This window comes from Peromyscus eremicus, chromosome 20, assembly GCF_949786415.1.
Source record: "Peromyscus eremicus chromosome 20, PerEre_H2_v1, whole genome shotgun sequence".
In the NCBI taxonomy this organism is placed as follows: Eukaryota; Metazoa; Chordata; class Mammalia; order Rodentia; family Cricetidae; genus Peromyscus; species Peromyscus eremicus.
In genome coordinates, this window is record NC_081436.1 from 25,358,866 (window position 1) to 25,381,781 (window position 22,916).

Genomic DNA, 22,916 nt, shown 5'->3' on the forward strand with positions numbered 1-22,916 from the left:
TTTTGCATCAATGTTCATGAGGGAGATTGGTCTGTAGTTCTCTTTCTTTGTTGTATCTTTGTTTGGCTTGGGAATCAGGGTAATTGTAGCCTCGTAGAAGGAGTTTGGTAACGTTCCTTCTGTTTCTATTGTGTGGAACAATTTAAAGAGTATTGGTATTATCTCTTCTTTGAAGATCTGGTAGAATTCTAGATAAATAAAGTGTGGGAACCCACACTCACAGGGGCATTATATAGGGGTGGGCATTCTCTCCAGACTCACTATTACACAACAGCTTCAAATAAACAGCAGATCTGACTGCACGTGGTACCTCAGCACTGGAGAGGCTGAGGCAGGGTGGTTGCTGGCACTTTGAGGCCAGCTGAGGTGTCACATGGAGACCAAAGATCTAACTAAGAACAAACAGCACCGAGGTCTGGGGCTGGAGCTGCGTTTCTGTGGTGGGAAGCACCTCAGTGTATTTAAGGCCCTGGGCACAGTCCCTAGGCACAAATGGACAAGATACACAGCTCTTCTCTGCAGGCTTACCCAGTCTCTCCCTGCCCTGGATGTCCTATTTCCCAGGGCACTTCACATTACAATCGCCACCTACCGTGCACCCATTCCTCACCCAGGACCAGTGGATATGGCAAGATCCCTGTAGCAGCCCAGAGCTGGTAACCAGGAACAGATATGCAGCCTATTTCTCTAGGGCCCAGTGAGGTTCCCACAGGCACCTCACATCTACAGCTGGGAGACAGCAGAAAGTGTCCATGGAGACACTGTGGGGTCAGAACAACTTGCTTTGTCTAAAAGCTTGGGAAAGAACTGAGTGTCAACCATAAGGAAGTAGACAGACAAACCAGAGTCTACAAGCACCGGAAGTTTCTCTGCTGCCCTGAGAAAGAACAAGGGCAAAGAATAGCCATGTAACCATGGAGACCTGTGGGAGAGGCTGAGACGCGTGTCTTTCTGGAGCCAGTTAGGTCACATCCCAGAAGGTGGGTATATGTCTTCTCCATCGTATTCTTCACCCAGATGCACAAGACAGAGCCTGCCACTGTCCCCATCCCCACAGGCTGAGCAGAGAACAGGTAAGGCCCAGAGGATACAATCCTGCCACCCACTGCTCAGCCTCCCCTCCAGAATCCCAGACAAGCCACTGTCTCCTGCAGCCTCAGTTTCCCCACAAAGCCTGACATAGAGTAGTTTCACAGAGACAGGTTGTGTGAGATTCCTGCTCCCCTTCAAAAGGGCTCCTTGTATCTCAGAAGGCGGCTTTTGTCCCCATCCTGCTTCAGTAGCAGCAGCCCAGGGCTAGAATTACTGGCAAGAGACCAGGGATGGCCAGGCTTAGGACATTGCCCTCCTCCATCTCTGTTTCCCCATTTCTTCTGTCATGTCCCAAGTATTCTGTCATGCAGGCTGAGCCCTGGCAGCTCCTTGATCCCACTGAGGGCTTCCACACCCTCTCTTGAGCTTAACAAAAACAGCCAGACCCAACCCTGCCTTGAGTCCAGTTCTACTGTCACTGAGTGTGGACATAAAATGGGTCCACACCCCGATCTAGAGCTGTGCTGAAGATGAGCAAGTGGGGGACCTGTACACGTTTCCCAACTTAGCGAGGAGTCTTCTGGCTGAATCTGAGCAGGGCTCAGGCCTCAGGAGTGTGGGTGCCACCACTGGCTGCGTCTGTGACATCCTGACAAAGGTCAGAAACTCAAAGGGAGAGGGAAAGCCTCCTCCTCTGAGCAGCTCAGATCCACGTGAGACCCCAGACTCAGATCCTGAGCCCCACCCTCACCCCACATCCTTGTCTTCCTACTCACAGGACCAACCTCAGGTTGACTTTCTAGATACTTCTCCGCACACCCCATATTCTTTAAGAAAAGACACTCCATAGTCTTTAAGAAAATCTGCCACTTCAGGCTCAGGGACCTTCCAGAGATCACTCTCCACAGCTCCTGGCTTCTGACCAGCCCCATCTCTCCCCAAGCAGACCTGCTTCTCCTTATCCTGTTGGGAGCACCCATCCCTAGTGAAACCAGAAATGTCAAGCAAGCAGTATGTTCTTTTCAAAGAAAAAGATGGATAAGTTGTTTTTCCACCCAGAAGTTTGGGAATTGGAGATTATTAATAACTGGGTTATCTGAAGGCCAGGCCATATAGAGGTATTTAATGGTCTAGATGATCTTTACATTATATGTATATTCAGGGAGTCCCCCAGTCCCCAACAACCAGGACCAGAGGCAGCTAATGACCCAAATGACTTCTACTCTATCTGTATGACCAAGACCATGCCAGGATCTTCTCTAGGCCCTTAGGGCTAATACAGGCAGCCTGTCTCTGGAGCCCATCTTTTTGGAAGAAATGATATGTTATTTGAAATAAGCTCCAATTTAATATGCCTCCTTGTGCACCAGGGATTGTATTGCACCAGGAAACTCTTTTTTTCTCATATTGTACTGTTTTTAAATATGCTCACATCAAAGAGCCTGAGACTGGATTCCAGAAGTTTGATCCAGCCTGACTAACTAAGTCATTCCGAACCAAGTTTTCTTTTTGGCCTCTTGTGGATGTCTTGCCACAGGCTGTGATGCATGCAGGAACACCCCACATTATTCCTAAGTGCAGTCCTGGGCTCTGGAGTGGTTGACACTTTCAGTGGTCTGCTGAGTTGGTGAACATGGCACTTGGAATCTGACTTTACTTAGGCCCATCCTGCATTGCTTCCTCTCAGAATTTCCCAGCATTCTCTATGGCAGAGTCCACTACTTCATGTCTCACTCTTGTGACATCTTTGATGGACGGGCCAAAGTCCTCTGCTCCAACAGAGACCTGCAGCTAGAAGGCTGTGGAACATCTCTGCTGTGCCCCAGGTTAGGGGACTAAGAGGAGTCAGTCATCAGGGGCCAACATAACCCTACACTTGATACCTGTTTTATCCTAGAGAAGTGTCTCTGGGCCTTGATGGCCATGGCCTCGAGAAGGATGGAGACTACTAAGCACGTGACTACTTAGGACCCATGCACTACAGTTAGCAACACATTTATTTTACCATTTTATTGGAGTTTATTAATCATTCACTAAAATAAATATCTTTCTCCATTTTACAAAACAGTGTGTAATCACCACATGTGATATGGGGCTGTGGTGTGATTTTGCAGATGGGGAGACTGGGGTGAGGAATGGGCCATCAGCTTTCATTCCACAACTTACACCGAGCCAAGAGTTAAGCCAACATGGACACTTAGACATGATGCACTATTGACCATGCTTCCTTGTAGAGAGTTATTTGTTGCCATTTAAAACAGTCTTTTCTTACTCTTGAATCTTCCTCTTTCATCAGCATGACTTTAGCTTGAAAGAGAAAATCACAGTGAGATGCAGGACCATGTAAGTGACTACTGAGTCACAGGTCAACCATGGTGGGGACCCCTTGATCCGTCTGAGTAATGGGCTGGAACATTCATAAACCTTGATCAGTCAGGATGGGGATACAGACTCTTACAGCTGTGGTTGGGACACCCCTTCCCCCATCCCTCTATCTCTAACTCCAGAGACACAAGCAGATCCCATCAGACCTGGAGATCCTGAAGATCTCCTAGGAACCTGCTCAGCCTGAGCATTGACAACATAAGAAAGTCATGCAAATGTTTGCCACCTCAGAATTGGTGACTGCAAACACCTTTGGTCCAGAGGAAACTTCAGCCAATGGGAATGTGATCCCAATCCAATTGATTCCTAAATCTACACTGTGTAAATATTAACCTTACCAAGTGGAGGGAAGAGAGGTCCGTACAAAGGTGCCAGGTCACCATGTCACCCTACCCTAACCAGCACTCTAGAGAAAGGGCTTGGATTAGACGAGCTGGACAAGGCATTGAGTGCCCTGTGCCAGAGACCATCTAACTTTCAAGTGTCTCCCTTTCTCTAGTGACTTTAAAGGAGACAGCAATCTTCCAAATGAGCAAGCGACATCATGGCTCATGTAATCATCTGAGGGACCATGACAGACAAACCTCCCAGGACTGCAAGCACAGAGAAGGCAATTTCATGTCACACTGAGAGCACACATTCTCAGCCAGTCTGCTTCCCCAGAAGAAGAGAAATCCTTGAACTCTCAAGGGTTTTGAAAACGTGATTCTCATCCTTGAGTGTCTGAGATGAGTCACAATACCCCAAACACCATGACACCTCTGTCCTGTGGTGAAGGGAAGGGAGAAGACCCATGTCTAGAGGAGCCAGTGAGCCAACATTCAACAGACTCAATAAGTGAGTGCAGGGAGCAGGCTTGGGCTGACTTCAGCCTTTTTGAGTGCAGCCATCAAGAGCAACCATGAGAAACCCCCACCTGCTCTCCCTCATGGCCCTCCTGCCATTGCAGTGGAATGTGGGGCTGTGCAGGGGTCCCCAGTGCTGTCAGTGGGGGGACCAAGCCTGACATCCCTGTTAGCTGAGACCAGAACAGCCACATCCTGACTCTGATTAATGCCAGCTTTATCCTGCTCGCCACTCCTCCCTCTGAGAGCTGTGGCAGCCCACCAGGCTTCCTGCCTCTCTCAGCCTGGTGTTTGCCCATAGTTTCCCATGAAAAAAGTACAGTCTGTGTTATCCTGACTGCCCTTGTCTTTGGTTCCATCCCACCCTCTTCTGTTGTAATTGATGTTTTTTACTCTATTTGTCCAGCACAGTTAGTTAATATTTAGAACACAAGTCTATAGAAGACAGGAGGACCAAAGCCAGCTGATCGAGACACTATCTTGGCCAGCACACCTCCCCGCTAATGTGAGAGGGAGCTGAGGGCCGCAGGCTGAGTGAGTTTCCTGTCACAAACGAGTTGACTCCAAACCACAAGTTATTTGACCTCTTATGTAAATCGCCTTGACTCTCTACCCCTAGAACCCACCACTGACCCATCACAGCACACAGACATTCACTCTTATGTCATTGGTCTCTCAGGTGACCCTGTCCCCTAGGAGGGCTGGCTACTTCCCAAGAACTCCATATTTTCTGCCGTCACCATCACCATCCCCAACATTATCTTCATCACCACCATCACCACCACTGTTACTGTCCAGAGGACACTACCTGGAGGACACAAGGGTGAGTTGATCCTGCTGATGCTGGGATGAATAGCCTAGAGGTTATGGGGACCCTTCCCTCAGGGAGGGCATGTGGTTGCCTTCTGTGTCTTCTCTATACCCAGAATTCTCACTCTGGCTTTCTCCCATTTTCAGCACCCCAGGTTTCCTGCCTTCTCATTGCTTGCTCCTGTACAACTTTCCATCTCCAGACCCACCCTGTTGCAGTCTTAACCTCCATTTTCTAGGGTACTGTCTCCTTATTTAGACTCCAGTTTCTGTCTTCTCCGTGAATCACTGGCTGTCTGCATTGACCATGCTCTGCTCAGCTAGAGAAATATAAGTTCCTCTACACTCAGTTCCATAGACTTGATCTCATGCTATTTCCCTTGTGACAGTATGCCTCCCTTGTCCCCACCCCTGTACATGTGATCTCCCCTGAACTCTGCCTCCCTTGTCCCCACCCCTGTACATGTCATCTCCCCTGGACTCTTAGCTCTTGCAGGAGGGGTCACTGAGGCAGGTCTGACTGCAGAGCCTTGTGTATCTGCTCAAATTCCTGCAACTTCTCCTCCAGCTTGTGAACTAGGTCCCACAGCACTCCCCCTACCCAGTCGTACAAATCCATTGAGTCAGTCACAAGGTGATACACATCAAAACCAATAAGATACCGGTAAAACCTCCTTATCTAATCCTGGTGCCTCTGGTTACGGGGGAGCAGAGTGTGGCATGGCATTCCTCACATGCCTAGAACCTTGGGCAGTAATTCTTCTAGAGGATGTGGGTTTCCTGGTCTCTGCTCTAGAGCAAGAGATGGTTCTGGCTGCCCTGATGGCTAGGATCTGATCCCTGAGGGTTGTCCAGGATTCAAATAATCACACAGCTGTACTAAAAAGTTTGACTCTGATCTTCTGTAGGATATTCATAATATCGTTCACTATGTCCATGCTGGCTCCTACCAGGCACTAGGCTTCAGCTTGATCAGACACTCCGATTGATTCTTCCACGATGGTGGTGGTGAGACCAGTCACACCTGCTGCTGCTCCTAGCCCCAGTTAAGTTGCTGAGAGCACCAGACTGGTCCCTCCTGTGAAGGGGGCCAGAGCTAATCCAAGGATGCCCAGGACTCCAGAGGCAGTGCTGACAGAGCCGGACACCACATTGGAGATGGTGCAGCCCCTGTGCACCTGGTCAAGATGGTCAGCCAGGTCTCGGAGCTTCCTGATGTGTTTTTTAAGTTTCCTTTTCAACTCAGGACATTCTTCCAAAAACCTCCTTTTCTGCTGCTCCCTTTCAAGCCTGTCCTTTTCATCTGTGGGCTCCTGGGCTAAACGCTCCTCCAGTGCATCACGCAGTGCAGCCTCCTCCTCGCTGTGACGGAAGAGGTCAAGTTCATGAAGGAAACCGTTATTTAAGCTAAAACCTTGTTCAAACTTCATTTCCATATGACAAACCCAACAGAGAGCAATTTTGCAGAGATCCATAATTTTGCATTCTACCATGAGTTTTGGTACTTCATAGATGCTCAAGGTCCTTAGTCCATAGGGGTCAGTGTGTAAAGTCAAGTCAAGTCATTTGATAAAATTAGAGGCACTTCATAACATGACTTAACTCAAGGTCAATGTCATCACTACCTCTGAGAGCCCTGCAGATGAACACAGGGATATGGACTTAGAGCAAACACTGTTTAACTCAGAGAACTGTGTGTGCCGTGAGGGATTCCCCTTTTCCAAGAGTCTCCTCTCTGCCCTGGGCTGCCAGAAAGTCGTCTGCAGCCCGTGCAGTACCCAGCCTGCAGCAATGCCTGTGCTTGCCAGGGGAGCTCTGCAATGGGATACACAGACTGAGCATGCCAAGAGTGGGTTCTTCAATCTGAAATGCTCTCAAACCTGAGCAGTTGAAAGCTCCACATCTGTCCTCATGGGAAAATATGCAGCGACAGCACATTTGCTTTAAAGGCCTTGCACAAACCTCCATCTATTGTACACAGTGTCCACATTAGAGTAGACTTGGATCCCATCTGCAAGATACTCCACTAAATATCTGCAAATATTTCAAAGTGGTGAAATGAAGGATCTGAGATGCATCTGTTCCCAAGAATTTCCAATAAAATGCTCAACCTTAAAGATGTGGGGTGTGGTGGGAACCTCGGTGCTGTTTCTGACCTTCAGGGGAACCAGAGGCCAAGCACGGACTTCAGGAAGATTCCCATGAGGACGATGTCACTGAAATCAATCTGTTGTTGGTGTCCCTGTAGGGGATGTGCTGTCTCTGCCCTTCCTGATGGATGGTAAAAGTTTCCAGCTCTCCATGCATGCAGAGTGGCTCCATCTCTGTTCTCTAGAGCAACAGTTTTGAGCAATGTCCTCCTGACTGCTTGACCCTGCTTCAGGATGAATATTCTTTCCTAGGGTGGCCTTCCTGATATGCAGTAGTCATGTGATTTTCTGGTGTGCAATAGTCATGTGATTTTTCCCACACTCAATGCAGAACAACCATGTGTCCCCAGGACAAGAAACTTCAAGCTTGTACCTCTCTTATTTCTGTCTGGTAGATGTTTTCATTGGCTCATTTTAACCGTCTGTGCTCCATGGTCAAATGCAAGTATGTGATAACAATCTTATATGTGAGTTCTATGGGTGGTTCTTGAAAATTTCAATCCTGGTTGGTTTGGAGTAGTCCTTCATAAACAGCAGTTGTCAAATATAAAAAGAAGGCTCACTGTAACTCTTTCCTCAGACTTTTCATGTAGCTATCTCTGAAAATTAATAATAAAACAAACAAACAAACAAACAAACAAACAAACAAAAACCCCCTCAGAGCCACAAGCGACCCTCCAGATCATTTTGCCTGCTTCCTGCTCTCTGTAGATTCCCAAATTCCTTTCCCTCCCTGGCTGGAGCTCACAAGGTCAGTGCCTTCCTGAGGTGACTGAGTCAGGACAGCTGCCACTGACCCTGGTTGCATGCTGACCCCAACCCTCACTCACTCCTGACCCACCACCTGGCAGTTCTAGTTCAGGGTCCTGGAGACAGTGGTCACCAGACTAACAGACCCCATGGCTGGTGACAGTGTCACATTTGAACACAACAAGGCCACGTGCAAAGATGCAAGGGGCCTGGAGATCACTAATAGTGATAAGTAGGCTGGACATCCCCTGAAGTTGGACAAGACAATAAGGGTAGTATTTTCCTCTGAGATGATGACCTGGGACACCCTCAGACTCTTGAGTTCTGCAAACTGTCCTCCAGCCACACTGACTTTGGGCTCTTGTCTCTAGCCACACATCCTTCCTAATATTCAGGGAGCTCTGTGTAGAACAGAAGAGGGCCCCAAATAACACCTGAGAACTCCTGAGCACACACAGCTGGTGGAGGGCACACCCTAGCACATCCCTGCACAACCATGATGCATGAGGTCAGAGCAGAGGAGATAAATGTCCCTTGTCCCTCTTGCATGTCCTCTGCCAGGCCTCTTCTTGTACCATCAATTCCTCTCTCCTTCGAGCCCTGCTGTCCTCGCCTTCTACCTACACCTCCTCCCTAGGGTCACTCACAGTCTCTCCTGAACCCTGGCTGTGACCCTGGCCCTGTTCTCTGGGCTTTGGGAAGGGTGCTGGCACTTGGTTTTCCATCCCTGACCTGTTGCTCACCCCAGGCTGTCATCACCACATCCTTTCAGACTGAATTCCTATTCCTACTGAACATACTGGGGCTCCAGATCTCAGTAAGGACAGTCAGGGTGAACCCAGCTCTGTGCAGCTGCACTGTGGGCTCTCTGCCTCCTCAGCCCACACAAGGACCCTGCTGTTGTTCCAGCTCCTCAGATGGGAGGAAACTGACTGAGACAGAACCTGGGGACATGTTAATCATGTTTACACTTTTCTGACCTGTCTCAAAATAAGTTCTTGATTCCTCAGTCATACAGGATCTGATATAAGGCCCTGGTCTTTTCTCAATTCAAAAGTATGTCTCAGCGATACCTTTCAGCAGTACCCACTGTGTACTGGCCACATACTGAGAACTCCACACACATGATCTGATTTTCTCACGCTAAAGTTTCATGGTGCTGAAACTCAGAAAATGCTAAGAGGCCAAGGTCACATAACTAGCAGATGACAGAAATGGTCTTAGCATCTTGAACAACATCTTCAATCAACCTGAGGTGATTTCCACCAAGGAATAACATGGTGGAAACACTCCTCTTGGATGGTTGAGTAGGAATGTCCATAACTTCCTTACCCCCCCCCCGCCCCCCTCCCCGGAACTGCCTAGAGTGAGTATGCCTGCCCAGAAAAACCTTCATCCTCATGGTCTGGTGGGCAGTGCTGGGCACACCATGCAGGTAACCTTGACAATTCTGCTGCCTCTACAAATGCTTCCCAGGCTCTATCTTCAATTATCAGGCGCCTGAGATCATCTCCGTAGAGAGTGTTCGTGAGAAAATCAGTGACTTCAACAATGCGTCCTGCTACTATTTACCAAGAGAGAGAATGAAGTTAGAAGACAGTATACATGAGATTAAATGGTAAGTACAAGGAGGTGACAAGATGCCATGTTCCTGAGCATTTGTCCGTGGGTCCTAATGAAGTCACCCAGGTTGGACGGTCAATTATGTCCCCCAGATTCATATGTAAAATCACTTAGGTTCAGCAACTGTATTTGGAGACAGAACCTTTAAGGAAATACAGTACTGAAGACAAATGATTCCATAAGTATGGGGTGCTACTCAATGGGACTGGGGCCCTTATGACAATGAATACCAGAGGTCCACTCTCTGTCATCCATCCATCATTTCATTAACTGTCATACATGTACACTTGTTTCTCTGTGTCCACTTTCCCCACCATTTATTTCTTGGTCTGATTGTTCTCCGCATATACAGAGAAGATACCATGTGCTGATGTAGTGACCCTGTTCATCTGCACACCAGGAAGAGATGCTTATTGGGACCAAATTGCCATATGTTCATCATGGATGTGGGCTTCCATTACTGAGGGAAATCACAGGCCTTTTGTTGAAGTCCCTTGTTCCATCCACCATGAGCCTCTTACATGTCAAACACTGTGGTGACAGTGCCTTCAAATGTGACTTTCAGGCCACTAGTGGGTTCTTCATTAGCTCATTGTGTCAATAGTAGAGTTAGTTTGTTTTAAAAGACAGAATTCCAATCTGTATATTGAACACAAGAAGGACTCAAGCTCTCTGACACCATGGAGAGAACATCTGTGACCACTTGATTCTTGCATATTTCATGACTCCACAGCCAGTGCCCACAGACAGGACTGCCAGGTTTGGCTGCCAGCTTGGGATGGACCCTTGTCAATGTCAGCCATACCAACAGCAGCTTTGCATGTAGAAGCGATAGCTCTCCAGGAGCAAGAAAGTTTTGGCTTTCTCTCTCCACGAGCTGGAGCTTAGCTGGTTGGGGTCCTGTCACCACTGCACCCTCCCCTGTTCCACTACAGCACAGGAGCCTCCTCTTCATGCCCCCCCCACAGTCATCCTGTGACACTGAGCTTCCTAGTGTCCTTTTCTCTCCAAATGCAAAATGTCAAACATTTGTCATTTCTTACTGTCCCACTTGCTCTTTTCATTGTAGACCTGCAGGAAGAGTCACCATTAATGACCATTCCACAGACTCAATATTATGTTGTATTGACCTTTCTTCCACAAAAGAAATGAGTCTATTGATTTTCAATTTAGCTTTATGTAAGTTCTCAGAATACGGACAGAAAACACCTAGGTTCTTCACCCAAATACCACAGGAATGAGCTCTAGCTCGGTTGCCAATAAAGTCCTTGCATCCTTCTGAAACCTCATGAGCCAGCCTCTCCCCTTCTGCATTGCTCTCAGAGGGATTGCCTTCCAGGATCCTGTGACACTGACCCATTGGGCTCTGCTTACAGTATTCAACTGCATGTCTAGTCCACAGTTACAAGTCTCCTTCCTTCCTTGCATGTATGTATATTCCTATCTCTTTCTCTCCCCACTCTTTTTCTCTATATAAGCAGCAAATATTTTCTATATATATTCCACATACATATAGGTGTATGCATATGTATATATATATATATATATATATATATATATAGAGAGAGAGAGAGAGAGAGAGAGAAAGGAGAGAGAGAGAGAGAGAGAGAGAGAGAGAGAGAGAGAGAGAGAGAGAGAGAAAGAGAGAAGAGTCAATTTATTCACAGCAAGTGCTCACTCTATGGTGCCAACTTCTATATTAGTTACATTTTTGTTGCTAAGATAAAACACCGTGACAGAAATACATCAAAGAAGATTCATTTTGGCTTCTAGCTCCACAGGATAGATGTCCACAGTGTTGGTTAAGGGCTAGAAGCAGGTACTGGAAAGTGAGAGTTCACATCTCTCCTGCACCTAAGAAGCATAGAATGTACTGGAAGAGGCAAGGCTATGAACTCTATGTTATTTAGGTTTATTTTGTTTTTGAGGCAGGATCTCACTGTGTTGCACTCACTGTGTAGAGCATTCGGCCTCAAACTCACAAGGAACCACATACCTCAGCCTTCCACGTGCTGGGATTAAAACATGCATACTACCCTCAGTTGAACTATAAACTCTAAAAGGCCCCAAAAAGGGATGGATCCTGTCTATTAAGGTTTCATGTCCTGTGAGTTCCATAACCTCCCCAAACGGCAGCACCAACTGGAGACCAAGTATTCAATGCGTGAGCCTCCAGGGTATCGTTTAGTAAGAACAGCACACTTACACACACAATCACCACCCATAGGTGGACCAGTAAAACCAAAGGGGCCTGATTTGGACAAGTAAAGGTGCAGCATTTCCTCTTGTATTGGGACCTTTGTGATCCAGAGACTGTCAGAAAAGAGGAAATTAACTACCTGACAGAGCCATGCAGATGAGTGTGTCCTTGGCACCAGCCATAGGATTTTGACAGGTTTTCCTCACAACTCTTCAGGTGTCCAGGCTGGAGAGAGGAGAAAAACAAACACTGTAAGATCAATGGGGACATCTGCAGGGAAGACAGGAGGGAGGGGACAGAGGCCCAGGGTTCCACCAGAAGGGGAGTAAAGGACCAATGGAGTGACAGCCAGAGTGCTTCTCCTCCAGCTGGCCCTGCACTGCTGTTTACAGATGTCAGTCACATGGGTCTACCCTCTCCCCTCATCCTGGGCAAGTCAGAGCTCTCATGCTCTGTTAGTGTCCACAGAGAATGTCACCAGCTAGGGACATAGCCATGCAGGAAAGCAATATACAATCTACACAGAGGAGAAATGGGGTGAGATGTTCAAGCACTAGGTAAGAACACATGGGAACTGAGATAACAGCAAATATTTTCTGTATGCCTGTGACACACGGGGCTCCTAACACACACCTCATTGGGTAACCAACATCCCCATGAGACAAGGACTCCTGGGAGCCCCACTGTAATGCGGACTGAAGACCATAAAGGTTTGCTGACAAGAGCCCCCCAAAGTTCACAGTAATGCTAGACCAAGACTTAACCTGATTGCCATTCCACTTTCAGGGAAGACTCTCTACTCTCAGAAACACACAGCAGCATTTCCTCCCTGTCCCCTGTGACTGTGAGCAGCTTCTCACCCACATCAGGGTCTGTGACAGCTTGAATTCTTGGGTGCTGCAGTGATCTCCCAAAGTTCACACCCTCATTGTTCTGCAGGATCCTGCCTCCCACTAGGGCTGGAGTCCTGTCAGACCCTGACCCTGTCCCTGCTCTGGCCCATCCAGTCCTCTGCCCTCCTCCCTAAGTGTTCAACCTTAGGCCTGTTTCTAATCTTCATGTGCACAGCAGTGACAGGATATTCTATTGTAACAAACTTCTGCACTGAGATTATTTGCTCTAAGATATTTCTGGAAGCAAAATGACTGGAACACAGAGGTCGATCTTTAACTTTTTCATAACCGGAGGCTCCTCACTGTTGTACAATAAAGTGTGAGAACCCACACTCACATGGGCAGTGCACAGGGTGGGTATTCTCCCTAGAGTTACCAATGCAGAGTAGCCTTAAATAAACAGTAGATCGACTGCACATGGGGTAACCTCAGCGCTGCAGAGGCTGAGGCTGCAGTTCCACACATGAGAGGCAGGCAAAGGGCCTTTATTGGCTCCCAGCTGTAACTGTAGTGAGGGCACATACAGTGAGACCTGGAGGCAGTGGGGGCTTGAACACTCTGAACCCCAGATTCTCTAAGACTTAGTGAAGAATAGATATCACACTCCAGTCTTTGGATGATCTTTCTTTTTCTTTTTTTTCTTTTTTTTTCTTTTTTTTTTTTTTTTTTTTTTTTTTTTTTGGTTTTTCGAGACAGGGTTTCTCTGTGTAGCTTTGCGCCTTTCCTGGAACTCACTTGGTAGCCCAGGCTGGCCTCATTGTGTGTGCCGTGTGTGCCCCTGTTCACCTCACCTACATGGCTGGGCCAGCCTGCACCTCCCCCTGGAGCCCCTTCCCTGCCTTCCAACCAGTGACATGTCCATCCTGATCCTCCACCTTCTCTCATACTTTTGTCACTGAGGGAGCAGTGTCTCCTGTGCCCTCTCTACCACTCACAGCCTTCCAGCACCATAGGTGGAGAGCAGCCTGCTGGGGCTCAGCAGGGCAGCAATCCTGGCTCCTGCTACCAGGGGATAAAACAGAGACATAGAGAAGGGTGACAAAGCCCATGTCACATAGCAGTCAGGGCAGAGAGGTGAGGGAGACAGCAGCCCTGACTCTGAACTGAAGAGAAATCCTGGGGATTTAACACTCCTGGGCCCCTCTGCTTCACTAGAGCACACCCTGCCGCAGAGTCGGACCCTAGTGTTAGGTAAGGCTGGGTGCGATGGTCCTGGGGACTCTGCACTGAGCCCACTCTCAGTCCCCTTTCCTGGTTCCCTGCCACACCGGCACACACAGGACATCCTGGCTTCCTCCTCTGTGCCCCATGGTCTAGGCAGAGGCCAGGTGAGGACAAGGGAGTGTGGCCTCTCACCTACCTGTTCAGCCTCCATCAGGGCTTCTAGACAAGTCACTCTCTGCTCTGCCTCAGTTTATCCACTGGGCCTGACATACCGCAGTCAACAAGGTCCAGTTGTGTCAGCACCCCTTAGATATTCTGTACATCTTAATCAAAACCTCATTCTCATTGGAACAGAAACAGCACCTCAAGGCCAGCTGTGGGTATCCATGCCACACAGGTTGATGTCCCTGTGTCCCCAGACTCTTCTACTTCCTTCTTCTGTTCTGTAGCTACACAAAATGAGACCAGGGACAATGGCTTCCCTCCCTCTAGGGCCCCATCATCACGTCTCAGGCAGACTTGAAAGCAGGGTCAGGCCCCAGGGAGTGTGGTGATCCTTTCCACACCCTCTCCTGTGCTGAGTGGGGAGGTGCAGACAGACCCCATTCTGACTGCAAGCCCAGCCCTGCTGCTTCTGCGCCTGGGACCTGCACTATTGTCTAAAGTCTGGGGCCATAACCCTCCTCCTCCAGAGCCCTTGAGAGGATAAACATGTCAGGGGAGAAGATCCCCAGCTCACCTAGGAATCTTCCTGTAGCCCACTGTGGATGGGTCCCAGCTGTCCTTAGCTGTGTGGATGCAGTCACCAGCTACATGTCTCAGACACAAACAGACTCACAATCTAGGCCCTATATACCCAGGGACTGAAAGTGAAAGGAAAATGTCTGGTCTGTGGCCCCTCATGATAAAACAACACACCTGGCATGGTGCCGGCCAGGCACCACCCTCCTGACCAGAAGCTCTGGCCAGGTGAGATACAAGTGAAGGTCACTGATGAGGCTTCAGCTGGGCTTCAGTTTTCAAGAAAAAAGGAAACATATCGGACGGGTATGGCAACAGAAGGCTTGGTCTCACAAGGAGGGACCCTGTTTTACTTGGATTTGAGGAGAGAGAATAAACTTGGGCCTTCCACATTCACGGACACATTTCATATGTATCTGTCTGTACTTTCTGTAGATGGGAGAGGTTCAGGAGGGTGGAAAAGTAGTCCAGGAATGGAGGAATAGAGGGCTGCTGTAGCAGGGCTGGGGAAAGATGCTGGCCAGGGAGGTCGGCACCAAGAGGAAGGTAGTCAAGGGCCTAGCAGAGGACACTTAAGAGGGACAAGGGACATTGTTTTCCTGCCTGCTCTGACCTCAGGCTTCGGGGGCTGCAGAGCTGAACCCGGGTGCTCTCCACACACTGTCTACTCTGAGGGGTTTCACGTTGATATTTGGGACTCTCTTCTGTTCTTCACTGATCTCCCTCAACATCAGGAAGCACATGTGGCTATAGACAGTTTCCAAAGTCTGTGATTGAAGGGAGATTTGCATAAATCCAACATCTGAGGGGTCCCATGTGCCCATCCCAGGGGAAAACACTTCTCTAGTCGCCTCTTGTAAATTGAGGGGATTTCCTAGCTACACTATGACAGGAGGTCTCCAGGCCCCTTGCATCTTTGCATGTGGCCTTGCTGTGTTCCAATGTGACACTGTCACCACGTGTGGTATCTGTTTGCCTGGTGACATCTGTCTGCAGGACCTGAACTAGACATCCACACAGTTACAGTTTACCACTGACTCAAGTCACAGGTTAAATGCAGTCAAGGAAGGGATCCACAGGCAGGTCCTGGGAGGGCTCCAAGCTTGAAGCTTCCTGTTGTATTTAGTATGGCAGATCACATGACTGCTGCTCACCAGAGAGCCCACCCTGAAGGAAAATATTCACTCTGCAGCAACCTCAAACTGTCTGTTCAGGACTGTTGCCCGAGGAGACAGAGTGAACCCAGTCTGCTTACACAGAGAGCTGGGGACTAACAGGCACCTGGCACTGAGGGCAGGGGACAGAACACCACTAACAGGGACACTCACAACAGATCCATTCTAGTGACACAGCCTCATGACCATCTTCACAAGGAAACCTCAGTGTCTTCCTTGCTTCTAGAAGGTCAATGTCTTTCCTCTCCTGGGGACTCTGGGGCCAGAAATGATCAAAGCTCCCACCACATCCCTTCTTTGCAGAGGCATAATGTCATGAATTGCAAAAGAAACCCAAGTGTAGCCTTCAAAGCCACAAAGGTGTGTTGACACCATGTACACATGGGTTGGGATGCTGTCACACAATCATTTTAGACTGAGTGTGAACTGTGACCTGTGCCACAACCACAGCATCAAAGCTCACCTCTGTGGTGTCAAGTCAATGGTGATGTGATCACTCCGGCAGTGTGGTGGTCCCATCTGAGGGATTCCACATCCTTTCTAGTCCTCAGGGCAGACTAGGAGGGTGGAACAGACAAACAGACCCCGTTCTGATCACAAGTCCAGTTATACTGATGCTGAGCCTGGGACTCTCACAATGTCTGTGTCTAACCTCGCTGAGCTCATCCATAAAACGGGTCCATAACCTTCCTCCTCCAGAGTCCTCGAATCCAGTCACCACCTGCACATCTGATACACAACCAGACACAAGTCCTGGGGCTGGTACACTCGCTGCCCAAGATGGAGATGGAACATTCTAGTTCGTGGCCTCTCATGCTCATGATAAAACACCCATCAGGCATGATGCCTGCATTGCACCACCCTCCTTGTTGACCCATGGAAGGAGCTGATACTGCCAAGAGCAGCCCTGCCTGGGTGAGATAGAAATAGAACCAAGATTCAAGGTCACAGATGAGCCTGGAGCTGGCCTTCAATTTGCATGCCAAGGGCACACACCTCTGACTGGGATGGCAACAGAGTGCTTGCTCATCAAACGAGGGACCTTGCTTTTCACTGATTTGTGGAAAGGGGATAAACTGTGGTCTTCCCTCATTCACGGGCACATTTATGAGCATCTCTCTCTGTAACTTCTGGTGATGGAGCGGATTCAGGAAAGAGCAAAGGTAGTCCAGAGATGGAGGAATAGAGTGCTGTTGTAGCAGGGCTGGGAGGAGAGGCTAGATGGGAAGTTTTCAAGACACAGAGAGGAAGGCAGTCAAGGACCTAAGAGAAATACTCAGGATGCAGAAGGGACATTGCTTCCCTGTCTGCTCTGTCTTTGGGCTTCATGGGCTGCAGAGCTGTGCATGGGTGCCCTCCACACCCCATCTCTGCAGAGGAGTTCTCAGGTGACATTTGAGGCTCTCTTCTGTTCTACAGAGGGAGTCATGAATATCAGGAGAGACTCATGGCTAGAGACAGCTTCCATAGTCAGTGTAGTTTAAGGATAGTTTGTATAACTCCACTGTCTGAGGGTGCCCCTTGTCCACATCCCAGAAGAATACAGTTCCCTAATTGCCCTGTTGAAATTGAAGGGTCTTCTGGCCTACCCGTTATGACAGGTGATCTCCAGGCCCCTTGTGTCTTTCCACGTGGCCTTGCTGTGTTCCAATGGGACACTGTCGTCACCTATGGCATCTGTTTGCCTAGTGACCTCTGTCTCTAGGACCCCGAAATAGACATGCCAGGTTATCCTCAGGACATCGTATGCTCCTGTATTTATTTTGTGTGACAAATCACATGATGGATGCACACCTGGAATCCTACCATTGTTGAAAAGTATTCATCCTGATCAGGTAAAAAGAGTCTGCTTAGGACTGTTGTCTTACAGAGCAGAGATTGAATTCCTCTCTTATACTCAGAGGGCTTGATTTTTATGACCATCCTGCATTGATGGCAGGGGGTAGTACATCACTAACAGGTCCACCAACCCAGATCAATCATGGGCATCTTTACATGGATACCTTGGTGTATTCCTCCCCTCCAGAAGGTGAATGCCTCTCCTCTCCAGAGTCTTGGGGGTCAGAAATGTTCAAAGTTCCTGATACACTTCTTTTCAGACATATAATGGGATATCTTACAAATAAGACCCAAGTATAACCTGAAACCCACTGAGGTTATGACAGCATGTACAGACAGATGGGGATAATTTCACACAGTTGGTTTAGACTGTATGTGACCTATAGCCTTTGCCATAAGGGCGTTTTTTAAACTAATCTTGTGGTGCCAGAGGGATGCTGAGACAGTTTCAGTTTTAAGGGTGGTTCTTATTTAGGTTTTTAACACCTTATATCCTAAACTTATATGTTCCCATGGCCGAGCTCCCCAGGCAAGCACAGATATTCCTGCAGGCTGGATACTTCAGGTGCTGCAGATAACTTTCCAGCAGCTGAGGGAGAGGGAAGACTCTCTGGAAAGATGAATGCCTCATAACTCACTAACATTCTCTGAGTTCAGAGTATTTGCTCTGATCCCACATCTCTGTGCTCAACTACAGTGTTCTTTCTGGACAAATACTTTAGTAGTGATGACACTGAGTGAAGACATCTTATCAAGTCCCTGTCACCATGGTGTCTTGACTCTACCTTACACACTGTCCTCTGTGGACTAACGACTATGGGAATCCCTGTTGTACCAAATTTTCATGGCAAAATCATGGTCCTAGGTAAATTCTTTTGACAATATTTAGTGTGGTTTAAACAAGATGAGTGCTAAGGGGCTCATGTTACAGCTAAACAAACTCTTTCTCATGTACTTGACCTCTGCTGTCACAGGGAGGAGGAAGCTGCTGTTCTTGATGCTCTGAAGAAGGATACAGCACATGAGAAAGTGGCTGACAACAGAAATCTTCACTAGAACTGCAGAAAAGGAAGCGGGTTTGGGAAGCTTTTCTTTGGTTGAAAGAGAAACTTGAAGAGCACATCCAGAAATTCCCAGCAGGCTGACCATCTTGACCAGGTGCTCAGTGACTGTACCTTCTCCTACAACATGGTTGCCAACCCCACCAGCACTACCTCAGGAGTCCTGGGCATCCTGGGTGTAGTTCTGACCCCCTTCATGCAGGGGGCAGTCTGCTGCTCTCAGCAACTTGGTTGTGGTGGGAGACAGCAGCTGCTGTGATGGTGCTGTACTGTGATGGTGGAGGAAATGAGCAGGTGGTCTGCTGGAGCTGAAGCAGGTGCCTGGTTGGTGCCAGCATGAACACATGAATAAAGCTCCAGGGTATAATGCACAGGTAGCTGCTTCTTACAGATTCTGATGTGCAGCTATAGAGCTCACTCAGGTGCAATGAAAGTATCATCTAGAGTTACATCTGTGCTGTGTAAGTATTGTGTACAGAATGGTCTCCCTTCCTTAAGAGAGCTCATTGTGTGTGTACAAATATGTCAAAATTAAGACAAAAGCAGACTCTGAGAATATCCATTTCCCATAGAAGGATGTTCAACCTTAACTACAAGATACATGGGAAGGATGTTCACATCATTTTTTTACTTCCGGAAGATCTGAACACTGTAAACTTTGATGTCTTTAGTGGTGAAGAGCTTAGCCTTGAGGGCAGTGTGTGATCAAGACCCAAGAAGAAATCTGGACAATAAGTTTTACTTCAAAAGATTCCTTACCTGACTGAAACCTAGGCCCCTTGGGACTGCCCTAGAGCTGCTGATGCCAGCCTTTGTCATGTGCCATCTTCATGTCAACTTGACGGGATGTGAAATCACCCAGGAGACACTCCTCTGGGGGCTGAAAGGTCATCCCCAAAGAAGTGTAGGTGAGGAAGGAAGATCCACCATGGGTGGCCCCATCCCGTGAGCTGGAAACACAAAGGGATAAAGGAGGAGTCCAGCAGAATCCAGGTGACCAGCTGGCTCAAGCTCCGGGCAAGTGGCATCCCGGCCATGAAAGATTAAACCCTTGAGCTGTGAGCTCAGATGAATTACCTTTTCTTCAGCTTTTCTTTAGTCAGTTATTTTTGTCACCATGATAAAAAAAAGTAACTAACACAGAGAGCTGTTACCAAGGAGTAGAGTGTTGCTATGACAGACCTGATCATGTGATCTGAAAGTGTGGAACTGGCTTGTGGGAGGAATGTGGACAGCATTAGGCCTGTGGGTACAGAAGCCCTAGAACACTGTAGAGGAGACCTGGGGCTGTTATGGTTGGAGCTAGAAAGAGAGAATGCAGAGGAAAACTTACACAGTGGAGGCCTGGCTCATGAAGGTTCAAGGGAGCAAGCATCTATGGGGACCCTGGAAACAGCATTTCTGTCACTTCCTGTCTAAGAACCTGGCTATATTCTTTCTTTCTTTTTTTATTTAATTTTTTATTTTTATTTTGTAATACAATTCAGTTGTACATATCAGCCACGGATTCCCTTGTTCTCCCCCCTCCGGCCCCCCTCACCTTCCCCCCAGCCCACCCCCCATTCCCACCTCCTCCAGGGCAAAGCCTCCCCCGCGGACTGAGATCAACCTGGTAGACTCGGTCCAGGTAGGTCCAGTCCCCTCCTCCCAGGCCAAGCCAAGCAATTCTGCATAGGTGCCAGGTTTCAAACAGCCAACTCATGCAATGAGCACAGGACCCCGGTCCCACTGCCTGAATGCCTCCCAAACAGATCAAGCCAATCAACTGTCTCACCCATTCAGAGGGCCTGATCCAGTTGGTGACCCCTCAGCCATTGGCTCATAGTTCATGTGTTTCCATTCGTTTGGCTATTTGTCCCTGTGCTTTATCCAACCTTGGTCTCAACAGTTCTCGTTCATATAAACCCTCCTCATTCTCGCTAATTGGACTCCCAGAGATCCACCCGGGACCTAGCCATGGATCTCTGCATCCAGATCCCTCAGTAGTTGGATGGGGTTTCTAGCATGACAATTAGGGTGTTTGGCCATCCCATCACCAGAGTAGGTCAGTTCGGGCTGTATCTCGATGCTATGACAGGAAAATCTGAGTGAGATTGAGTACTCAGAAGCAGCCTTCCACAAAGTCATCAGTAGCTCTAGCAGATGCATATTTGAGGAGCTACTTCAGGTTAGTACATTGGAGGTAGGCCTTTCTTAGAAATTTCAATATGATATATCACAGTCACGTCAGCTAAAACAGGAATATAATGAGCAAACACTCCTCCTGGGTTTTTGAGTACCACGAAGTGACACTCAGGACTGCCTGAGAAAGGTGTGCCTGCTCAGAGGAAACCATGCAGCAGGCTGTGTAGGGGCAGTGATGAAGGCCCATGGAGGTGACCTGGACAGTTCAGCCTCCTCTGTGAATGTCTTTCAGATATCATCTTCACTCATCAAGAGCTGGAGATTCTCTCTGCTCAGTGTGTACAGGAAGTCCCTAATGGCTTCCTCTATGACGCGTCTGCTCTCTCCTTGGAATAAAAACATTAAGTTAAAGAAGGAATGCTATAGTGTGAATGTCATCAAGTATCAGTCATATGAAGCACTTCCGATAGAGGCACCAGGGTTAGAAACATCAGGATTCTAGATGTGCGAACCACAAAACAGGCACACTCAGCTTCGGAAAGCAATGCTGTTAGGTGTAAAGTCACAGATGAACCCTAGCACTATAATAGGACCACAAAGAAAAAAAAATCAAAAACACAGGAAAGTAGAAGGGTGACTTGCTACAGGGGGAGGGGTCAGCAGGAGTGAGAGGGGCACAGGAAGTTAATTGAGGTGAATACGATCCAATTGTATCATATACGTGGATGAAAATGTAACAAGAAAACCCATCACTATTCTTAATTTATACATGTTAATAGGAAGCTTAAGAAGGAAAGGAGGAAGGAAGAAAAAGGATTTCCATTCCTGAGTGCTTGCTCTGTCTTGCGTGTGATGCCAGAATCCCAGGCAAAGGTAGGGCTGTTTTCCTGGGTTCCCAGGCCCTGGTCCTTGAGCTACACACACCTCTAGTTTGATTAATTATCTAGTCACAGGCTTCATTGTAGTCATAGTCTCAGAACAGATTGAGAGATTCTCTTGGCCCCCAAGACAGACTGACATTTTCAAGATGTCCCCCCTCTGGCTGTCTCTCCATAGAGACAGTGTTTACAGAAACACCTGTAGACAGATCCTTCCTCACTTTCTGAAGCACACACTGCAGATGCTCCTCCAACCAATGTCACCAAAGCCCAGGTCCTGCAGTGGATCTCCCATCTCCTTCACTAATACCATGACCCCAAGGCAGGTCTTCTCCCTCACTGAGAAGAACACCTGACTGGCTCCCCTGACTGACAGGAGTGTCCCGGGATCTATGGCTGATGGACATGGACTGTACAGGTATATGTTGCTAGTGTCATGTGAAGAGGAATGAATAACCCAGCACATCTGTGAGGTCCCTGTGAAGCCTGTCAGAGGTGGCCATGGCTCCCGAAGGTTCCTTTGCTCAGCAGCTAGTGTTTGCTCACTGACCTCATCACAGCAGCACAGTGGCTCCCGAGGTCCTGATGTGCATCCCAGTGAGGAAGCCACTCCTCTGTCCCTCCCCATGCCTGCCTCTCCTCTAGGACACCGGATATCTGGACACCTGGGATTCTAATATTGGGGCATGTTCAAACTAACAGTGACCATGTGACACAGGCCAGAAACTAAGGGAAGGCTGCTAAAGGTCTTCTGGGGCTCTTGCTATAGACACAGGTGTGACAAGAGGGCTGATTGTCCCTTTCTCTTCCTGCTTCACAGGCTTCAGGTCCCTAGTGATATAAAGACCATGTGCCAAAGAGATCTGGGACAGTGTTCAGACAGGATAAGACAGAGTCTTGGTGACCCCACAATGGTAACAGTATCTGTGCTACGGGTCTCAGTCTTCCATGATTTTCTGGTGCTGGGGATGTGACTTAGTGCTAGAGCACTGGGGTGGAGGAAGGCTCTCTTGGTCAGCTCTGAACCTGCCTTGGACCCAGCCCTTCTTGCCTTCTTGGATGAGTGTCCCCTGAATAGGTGCTTGAGGGATCTCAGATGGTTTCTGCTCTGTCCTGCTCCTGGTGAACTGGAAGCCCAGGAGGGAGCCTCCTTCCCCTGCTGTGCTGAGCTCTCCAGATAAGGCAGTTCCAAGGCTGTCTGTACAGCATTTAGTGGCAGTGGGACATCCTACCTCTGCTTTAGGAG

The 22,916-nt window shown here is 48.3% G+C and overlaps 1 pseudogene; it reads right to left on the reverse strand.

Annotated features, from left to right (window-relative positions):
* Positions 1–5,574: 5,574 nt before the first annotated feature.
* On the reverse strand, positions 5,575–14,777 carry LOC131897142 (apolipoprotein L3-like; annotated as a pseudogene).
* Between the last annotated feature and the right edge of the window lie 8,139 nt (positions 14,778–22,916).